Below are 8269 nucleotides of genomic sequence, written 5' to 3'. Positions count from 1 at the left end.
GCAACCTGGGAGTCGCTGGGGTGAGAGGCCCGGGGAAATCGAGACTGAGTAGGGGGTGGCGGGGTGGGGCGGAGGCCGCAGGGAAGGGCGGCAGTAGCAGGAGTGACATTATTTCGGACATGGTGCCGCTTCTCCATTCAGGGACCCCGCCTGCTCCTGCTTCAGCTGCCGGGTGTCCCCGCCAAGTGTATGCCTGGTGGGCTGGTGACATCGTCAATATTGTGGCTTTCACAGCCTCCCAGAAATCTCCTCCATCTTTTTTTTTTCCTGTTGTTTTGAGAGACAGAGTCTTACTCTATCACCCAGGCTGGAGTGCAGTGGCACGATCATAGCTCACTGCAGCCTCCAACTCCTGGACCAAAGCAGTCCTGCCTCAGCCTCCCAAGTTGCTAGGACTACAGTCACGTGCCACCATGTCCGGCTAATTTTTTTGACTTTTTTGTAGAGATGAAATCTTATTATGTTGCCCAAGATGGTCTTGAATTCCCTGTGCTCAAGAGATCCTCCTGCCTCAGCCTCCCAAAGTGCTGGGATTACAAGCATGAGCCGCCACGCTCAGCTGGATCTCATCTATCTTATATTTGGAAAGGGGGTTTTGAACTCAGTTTACATGCATCTCTTGTGGCTTCTTAGCAAGAGCAGAAGTACCTTCTCCTTGCTCCTTCTCTGGGTCAAAGCCTCCAAGTCTGTGGCCTGGATGGCATGGAGGAGGCTGTGGCGGGAGGGCAAGGGGACAGTGGCCAGAGCCGAGAGGCCTGAGGTGACTAGGCCCTATCTGACGGGAGCTGCTCAGCAAATTGAAGGTTTCAGACGGGGCTATTTTTAAATACCCTGTTCACAGGCTCAAAGCAAACAGTGGCAGAGACAGCTGGGTGGTCTCCGAAGGAAACTGATTGAGGAAGAGAAACCTCAGACGTGTCGGAGCATTTATCATTCCTTTGAGAATAAGTGTCTGAGATGATGAATGTGCTAATTACCCTGATTTGATCACTATACATCAAATGTATCAAAACATCACTCTGTACCCCATACATATGTGCAATTATAATGTGTCAATTTTTAAAAATAAAAGGGGCCGGGCGCAGTGACTCACGTCTGTAATCCCAGCACTTTGGGAGGCCAGAGTGGGAGAATCCCTTGAGCCTAGGAGTTCGAGACCAACCTGGGCAACATAGCAAGACCGACTCTGGAGGCTGAGGTGGAAGGATCACCTGAGCCCACGAGGTCAAGGCTACAGAGAGCCATGATTGTGCCACTGCCCTCCAAGGAGAGGCCTCCGCCAGACTCAAATATAAAATTAAGTTAAATAATGAAAAATAGGACAAAAAGTCTTTGAGGGCTCTGAGAAGTGATTTTCTGCCACTCCCTTCCAGGAGGTAAGCCGGAATGAACATTTCCCACCTGTAGGCACAGGCGCCAGGAAAGAATCTGATAAGGCGTGGTGCAGTTTTGCAGGGCAGTTGGGTATTTCCTTTTTTTTTTTTTTTTTGAGTTGGAGTCTCACTCTGTCGCCCAGACTGGAGTGCAGTGGCCGCTCCCGGCCACCGCAGCCTCGACCTGCTGGGCTCCGGCGATCCTTCCGCCTCAGCCTTCCGAGTAGCCGGAATTACAGGCATGTGCCACCACGCCCGGCTGATTTTTTGATTTATTGTAGAGATGAGGTCTCACTGCCCAGGCGGGTCTCGAATGCGCGGGCTCAGGCAATCCACTCACCTCAGCCTCCCAAAGGCGCAGGATTACAGGCTGAGCCACCGAGCCCAGCTGGGTGTTTCCTCAACCATGATTTAAACAGGGAGCCCCTGAATTGTTTGTCTTCTTGCCCCTTCTCCATGCAAGGACACCCGGACCACTAAGAAAGCGGCATTTGGTCCCCGGAGCCACCATCATGAAGGTCGAACTGTGCAGTTTCAGCGGCTACAAGATCGACCCCGGACACAGGAAGCGCTACGCCAGGACCGACGGGAAGGTCCTTCAGTTTCTTAACGCAAAATGCGAGTCAGCGTCCTTTCCAAGAGGAATCCTCAGCAAATAAACTGGACTGTCCTCTACAGAAGAAAGCACAAAAAGGGACAGTCGGAAGAAAGTAAAAAGAAAAGAACCCGCCGTGCAGTCAAATTCCAGAGGGCCGTTACTGGTGCATCTCTTGCTGATATAATGGCCAAGAGGAATCAGAAACCTGAAGTTAGAAAGACTCAACGAGAACAAGCCATCAGGGCTGCTAAGGAAGCAAAAACAGCTAAGCAAGCATGAAAAGACTGCCACGGCTGCTGCTAAGGCACCCACAAAGGCAGCACCTAAGCAAAAGATTGTGAAGCCTGGGAAGGTTTCTGCTCCCCAAGTTGGTGGAAAGCGCTAAGTCAGCAGATCTGATTTTTAAATAAAGATCTGACTGTAAAAAAAAAAAGAAAGCGGCATTTGTCAGAGTCTCCAGGGAAATCTGAGTGAGAGGTGACAAGCCAGACTCCTTGTCTGCCTCCAGGAGACTCGCCCGCCCAGGTCAGCCAGGCCCAGGTCCCAAGGGAAGGAGGGCATCCAGGGAGTGCACCTCCGCCCCCCCCCACTGCACACAGGGCCTACCTGGGAAAGGTGCTCGATGCTGGGACAGGACACTTGCTTCTCCCCCCTGTCCCGTCTGTACCAGGCGGGGTTTGGTCAGGAGGGCAGAAGCCCCTCTCAGTCTTCTGGGGAGGGAAGCAGCTGATTCAGGCCTGTGGAACCCCTGGAAGGTCTGGGGCAGAGAGAGCCAGGAAGAGGCTTCTGGAAGAGGCAGTTCACGGAGCTCATCCCGTGCCGAGGATTCCAGCAAGCTCGGCAGGAGCCTTTTTGGGATCGCAGCAATACCTGAGCAGGTGATCCTCAAGAGGCCTTCTGCTCACACGTCTGCCTACCACTGCCACCGAGGAAAACGGCTCCACGCGCTTGTATGCGCTGGATTGTGTCCTCTCATCCCCCAAATTCGCATGCTGAAACCCTAACCCCTAGTTTCTCAGAACGGGACTGAATTTGGAGACAGGGCCATAAAGAGGTAATTTAAGTAAAACGATGCCATATGGGTGGGTCCTGATCCAACCTGACCAGCGTCCTGGTAAGAAAAAATCAGGGTCTGCCTCTGTGGTTCGGCCTGTCATCCCAGCACTGTGGGAGGCTGAGGCGAGTCAAGACCAGCCCAGGCAACTTGGCGAGACCTCGTCTCTACAATAAATCAAAAATTAGCCAGGTGCCGGGCTCGGTGGCTCAGCCTGTAATCCGCGCCTTTGGGAGACTGAGGTGAGTGAACTGCCTGAGCCCGCAGGTTCGAGACCCGCCTGGGCAGCAAGACCTCATCTCTATAATAAATCAAAAAATGAGCCGGGCGTGGTAATGCATGCCTGTAATTCCAGCTACTTGGAAGGCTGAGGCGGAAGGATCGCCGGAGCCCAGCAGGTCAAGGCTGCAGTGGTCGGGAGCGGCCGCTGCACTCCAGTCTGGGCAATGGAGTGAGACTCCAACTCCATAAAATAAAATAAAATAAAATAAAATTAAAATGAAAGTGAAAAGAGATCAGGACACAAACACGCACAGAGGGACAACTGTATGAAGACACAGAGCGAAGAGGCCATCTGCCAGCCAGGGAGAAAGGTCTCAGAAGGAACCAGCCCTGCTGGGATCTCGATCTTGGACTTCCAGCCCCCAGAACTGTCAGGAAATACACTGTGCTATTTTAGCCATCCAGTCGACGGTATTTTGTTCCTGCAGCCTGAACCACTGAACACGCTTGTTTTTCCTCTTCGTCTTCCTCGCCCTCCCTGCTCTCCCCTTCCTCCAGCTTTGAGAGCGTCCCCCTGGAAGTGACTCACGTCATTTCTGCTCACATTTCCTTGACCAGACCAACGCCGACGGCCAAACATGACCTCCACTGGGTGGGGAAGTACAAAGCTTTCCCCATGTCCACGAGCAGAGGCGACCCAGAGTATTCGTGGATGGGATCTCAATGACCCCCACCCACCCAAAGCAGACCTGCAAGACGGCAGCCCTGAGAACACCCTGGCTGGCTCACTCCGACGTGCAGTAGAGACACCTGGCAGGACACACAGCGACGTGGGAGGGTGTGAGAAGACAGATAGGAACATCTGCTAATAGTCTTACCCTCATCCTTTCTGCTTTTAATGAGCTTTAAATGTGCACCGTGTATTGGTGCGGTGATACATTACATTATGGTGCATACATCTTTTGGGAGGATGTGCAAACCTTCTTATAAATGGAAGCAGAAATCAGTCAAGGGTGAGGCCCTGCTTTTGCAGGGACACTGGACTGGATTCCACCCTGCAACTGGCCTCGGGTTGGGCAAATAGGACAAGAGATGGATGCTGGCCAGGCACGGTGGTGCAGCCTGTCATCCCAGCACTTTGGGAGGCCGAGGCGAGAGGATTGCCTGAGCCCGGGGGCTCGAGACCAGCCTGGGCAACTTGGCGAGACCTCGTCTCTACAATACATCAAAAAGAAAGAAGCCCGGCGTGGTAGCGTGCACCTGTCATTCTGGCTACTTGGAGGGCTGAGGTGGAAGGATTGCCTAAACCCAGCAGGTCAAGGCTGCGGTGGCCGGAGCATGACGCTGCACTCCAGCCTGGGCGACAGAGTGAGACTCCGACTCAAAAAAAAGAGAGAGAGATAGATGCTTCTTTCTTCTGAGAGGTGGCCCGGGCGCATCCTATGCCATAGGTCCCGCTGCCCGTCTGTGGGTGGCCACCTACACCTTAGTCTTTTGGAAAAGGCACAGCGACCCTGTCGGTCTGCCCTGCTCTCCGCTCTCCTTGGCGGACCCTCAAGGAAGCCCACGTCAGAAGGAGTGGGAAACAGCAGGTGAGGGAGAGGGAAGGGGAAGAAGAGGAGGGAAGGGAGAGAGAGAAATGGGAAGGAGGCCGAGGACAGCAGGCACGAGAAGAGCCAAGGGAGGAGAGGTTTTGGGGCTTTTTAAGACCTTTGGTACCAAATCTGAAACCACAGACAGCCTTTCTTCTCTGAGCCGCCGCTCCCCTTTTTGTGTGTCCCAGCCACTCCTAAGAACGGGGCTCAGAAATCACGGCTCCTGGGTTTGAGGATGGAGGGCGGCCCCCAAGCCCTGATGCCCGGATCTGCCAGCCAGAGCAAGCTGCCATCGCCCAGGGGCCCACGTGAGGCCACCCCCGGCAAAGCCAGCCACTTCCGGGCCCTCTGCTCCCTTCTGCTGAGCCTCTGGCAGGCCACTTCCTCGCAGCCTTCGTGGCCCCGGGCGGGCGGGAAGGGCAGAGGCCACACGGCCCACTTCCTGTGGGAGACAGAGGACAGCACAGTCACCTCCTGTCTCCGGCTCCCTACCTCCCAGCCGGCCACTCGGCTCTGCAAAGCGGCACCCCGTTTCTCCCCACCCTCCCACCCCTTCTCTCTCTGTCTCCCCCCCTCTTTCTCTCTTATCTCTGTCTCTCTCTCTCTACCACATTGTCTTTCTGTGTCCCTCTCTCTCTCTCTGTGACTTTCTCTGTCTCTATCTCTTTCTCTGTCTTTCTCTCTGTCTCTCTCTATCTCTTTCTTTATCCCTCTCTGCGTTTCTCTCTATCATTTTCTCTCTCTGTCTGTCTCTTTCTCTGTCTCGGTTTCTCTGTCTTTCTTTCTCTGTGTCTCTTTCTGTCTCTCTCTCTCTCTCTCACTCTGTCTCTCTCTTTCTCTCTTTGTCTCTCTCTCTCTCTCACTCTGTCTCTCTCTTTCTCTCTTTGTCTCTTTTCTCTCTGTGTCTCCTGTCTTTTTCTTTCTCTGTCTTTCTCGGTTTATCTCTGTGTGTGTATGTATCTCTCTCTCTCTGTCTCTCTCTCTCTCTGTGTCTCTGTCTCTCTCTATCTCTTTCTCTGTCTTTCTCTCTGTCTCTATCTCTTTCTTTATCTCTCTCTGTATTTCTCTCTGTCAGTCTCTCTCTCCGTGTCTTTCTCTGTCCAGGTTTCTCTCTGTCTTTCTTTCTGTCTCTCTCTTGCTCTGTCTCTCTCTTTCTTTGTCTCTCTCTTTGTCTCTCTCTCTCTATGCGTGTTTCTCTCTTTTTCTCTCTGTATCTCCTGTCTTTTTCTTTCTCTCTCTGTCTCTCTTGGTTTGTCTCTGTATGTGTGTCTGTATCTCCCTGCCCCCACCCCGAAAAGACAAGGCTGACGAAACCATCATGAAATGTTGCTGGGCACCCCAGGAGGCAGAACTTCTTTTCTTTCAAGCAAGAGAATTACTGTTTAAAAGACTCCAGCAGCTCCTATTTCTAGCAGACTAGACAGCGAGTCTCCCTGAGACAAACGACCTGAGTGGTCCCTCAGTGAACTAGAATAAAGGCAAGTCAGAAACATTCTTCTTCCACGGAAGCCAGGCCTGCTGTCAAAGACGGGCCCTCTCACTCCCCGCGACGATTGCTAGGGAGGGGTGGACAAGTCATTGCGTCGGGTCCAAGAAACCTTCTGGAAGAAAGGGCTGTCAGCTCCTTCCCGGATTCAAAGCTATTGAAGAAGCATCTCTCACTGCCAGAATGCTGGCTCGTTCAGGGAGGACTGCTGTGATCCCAGACCAGCCAGACGGCAGGCCCTGACTGGGCCCAGCACAGGGGGCGTGACGCTGGCAGTGGGGGCCGTGGAGGCGTGAGGTCCTCCACTTCAAGGGGCAAAGCAGAGCTGTGAGGAACAGCCTCGGGGATGAGCAAGTCTCAGTGACTAAGGGAGTGGAGAGACAGGCTTGCCCTGACGAGATGGGGCTAAAATGAAGTCACATAAGGTATCACCAAAGGCGTGACCTTATACTGACCCCAAGCTGCCGAGATGGGATGCAGTGCGTGCTGTCAGAGCCAGAGGGCTTTGGCAATCAGAGTCCGGTGGCGGGGCAAGGAGGGGAGGTCCTATGACAGAGAAGCAGGTCTGGGTGCTGAGGACCCACCAAGGTCACTCACTGGTCAGTAAGGGGAGAGCTAGGAATGCAAGGGTCACAGTCTCCTAACTCCTCATCTGCTCTTTCCCGCAGACCTCCTGGCCCAAACCACGGCAGAGGAGGTCTGAGAAATCCGTGCCTGTCTTTCCCCTGCAAACAAATGGGTTTTTCAGACCCATGGCATTATAAGGAAATCCTAAAACGCCCCCTGCTGGAGAAGCAGAGGACTCTTCATCTGTGCGTTTTGTCAAACGGTTTGGCAAAACGTTAATCGTGCTTGTTTTCTTGGTCTTTAACGTTGCTGTCACTCGCTGCATGTGCTGAAAAATTCAAAATTCAGATGCTGTCTTCTACTGCTCGAAAATAGAAATCTCAGGCCGGGCGGCGGTGACTCACGCCTATAATTCCCAGCACTATGGGAGCCAAGGTGAGAGGACAGCCTGAGCGCACAGCCTGGGCAGCACAGTGAGACTCCAACTCAAAAATTAACAATAAATAAAATAAAACAAATGTTCTACCTTAAGAACTTAGGAAAAGAAGAGCAAATTAAACCTGAAGCAAGCATCGGGAAGACAACAAAAAATACTAATGCAAAAAAAAAACAAAACAACAATTAAAAACAGAAAAGCAAAGAGTTAATTTAAAAGATCATTAGCACTGATAAACCTCTAGCTGGATAGATCAAGCTTGGCTTTCTCTTCAAGGGGGTTGACTGTCTGGGACAATGCTTCTGTTTACCTCCGCGTCTTCCTGGTTCCTGTCTCTGTCGCTGCCTCTCCTCCCATGCATCAGAAGCAAAAAGATGGTATTTACAAACACTTGTTCCTTATAATATAATTTCCTTATGAAGAATGAATGGAACCGTGAATGTTGTGTCCTCCAGAGGGTGGGAATGCTGTGTCCTCACATGGCAGATGGCAGAAAGGCAAAAAGGGCCAAACGCCATGTGAAGCCTCTCGTATGTGCCTTTAACCCATCCATAAGGGAGAAGTTGGCATTGCCTAATCACTTCTTACAGGCCTCACCTTTTAATACCATCACGCTGGCGACGCCTGCGTCTTGGAGGGAATACATTCAAATCATAGCGATACAAATAAACAACTAAAGTAGAAACTCTAAGTATTCCTATAACTGCTATAGAAATTAAATTCCTAATTAAAAGTTCACCACAGAGAAACCTCTAGACCCAACTTGTCTAACTGGTGAATTCTCTCAAATGCAAAGGAGAAAAAGAATATCAATTATATTCAAACACTTTCAGAAATAAAGGAAAATTAAATACTTCCAGCTTATTTTACGAGACCTTCATTCCTCCAAAACCAAAGAAAGAAAGAAGAGTACACATCAACTTCTCTCACACACAAAA

General features: G+C 51.6%; 1 pseudogene; it reads left to right on the top strand.

Moving 5' to 3' along the window:
* The first annotated feature begins 1885 nt into the window (after window positions 1–1885).
* On the top strand, window positions 1886–2356 carry LOC103249784 (annotated as a pseudogene).
* The last annotated feature ends 5913 nt before the right edge of the window (window positions 2357–8269 follow it).

The sequence above is a fragment of the Carlito syrichta genome, unplaced genomic scaffold, assembly GCF_000164805.1.
Source record: "Carlito syrichta isolate Samal-C Ts95f unplaced genomic scaffold, Tarsius_syrichta-2.0.1 Scaffold123411, whole genome shotgun sequence".
NCBI classification, from domain to species: Eukaryota; Metazoa; Chordata; class Mammalia; order Primates; family Tarsiidae; genus Carlito; species Carlito syrichta.
This window is presented reverse-complemented; position numbering and strand designations above follow the sequence as displayed.